Source organism: Helianthus annuus, chromosome 13 (assembly GCF_002127325.2).
Source record: "Helianthus annuus cultivar XRQ/B chromosome 13, HanXRQr2.0-SUNRISE, whole genome shotgun sequence".
Taxonomy (NCBI): Eukaryota; Viridiplantae; Streptophyta; class Magnoliopsida; order Asterales; family Asteraceae; genus Helianthus; species Helianthus annuus.
This window is the reverse complement of record NC_035445.2, coordinates 72,796,542-72,797,665: the sequence shown is the minus strand read 5'-3', so window position 1 is coordinate 72,797,665 and position 1,124 is coordinate 72,796,542. Positions and strand designations below refer to the sequence as shown.

General features: G+C 32.2%; 1 non-coding gene across 1 annotated transcript; it reads left to right on the top strand.

Annotated features, from left to right (window-relative positions):
* Positions 1–279: 279 nt before the first annotated feature.
* On the top strand, positions 280–747 carry LOC110898166. Its single transcript, XR_004877202.1, has 3 exons — positions 280–420; positions 516–618; positions 712–747. It is a non-coding gene; the product is annotated as an uncharacterized LOC110898166 (transcript).
* The last annotated feature ends 377 nt before the right edge of the window (positions 748–1,124 follow it).

Here is a 1,124-nt window from a genome sequence, read left to right as displayed (position 1 = left end):
TCTTTCAACAATCCTAGGAAGGTTTATTGCTACGACATGATATTCATGGATCAGGAGGTTTTCTTATTGTCTGAATCACATCATATTTTATTATGATTCTAACATGTTATTATGTTTTATGAATTTTTATTTATACAATGTCTTGGTGTAGGGCACCAAAATGCAGGCTTTTGTTTTACAAAAAAACACTACTGCTTACGAGCATTTGCTGAAAGAAAATCAGTGTTTAACTATTCGTAATCCTTCTCTTGGAGAAAACCAAATACGTTCATAGTTCGTTCAAGATAAATCTAAATGAGAACACCATTGTCGAGCAATCTGCCGAACCTGTTGGTGCTGAATGGGGATTTGATTTTTCTCCATTTGAGTCAGTTGTTGAAGACCCTGATAATGACGGCAAGTCATTCAAAAGCCCTATTGGTACGTTTTAACAAAATGTTTTATTGCATAATTAATATTAAATCTTTTTTAGATTTGACGTTTTTTAATTATAGTTCTGTTTGTACATTATGTAGACGTTATCGGTTTTGTGGTGAAGTGTCTTCCGTCAGAGGAGAAGACTGAAAATAATAACGGGAAAGATGAGAAGAAGGCTACCTTTATTCTGGAGGATTTGCAGTACCGTCTACTACATACATAAATTTAATTCGCTTTATTAAATATTTTTTTGTTTACACCTTCTAACCAAACTCTATAAACTGTTTGTTGTAGACACCAGCAGATTTACGTTACTCTGTGGGGGGTTTATGCCGATCAGATTATTGAGTTTCAAAGAGAACATAAGGATGAAAAAAATGTTGTTGTGGTTGTTCAGTTTGGCAAGTACCGTTTTTGGGGAGGTATTTTTTTTATATTCATTGTCAATTTTAAAAAAACTTCATATTAAATTGTTGAACTATATGTTTTTTTATACTTTCATATAACTGTACAGGAAATTTGTTCGTATCCAATTTGTATACTGTAACTCGAGTGTTCATAAACACTGAAATTCCCGAGATTTTGGAATTTAAAAGAAGGCACGTAATCTTATTACGATTTTGTTTTATAGTCTACTTTATGTACATATTAGTCTAAAAAATGGCATTATTTCTGTACAGTTTCCTTGCTCAGATGAATACGTCAAC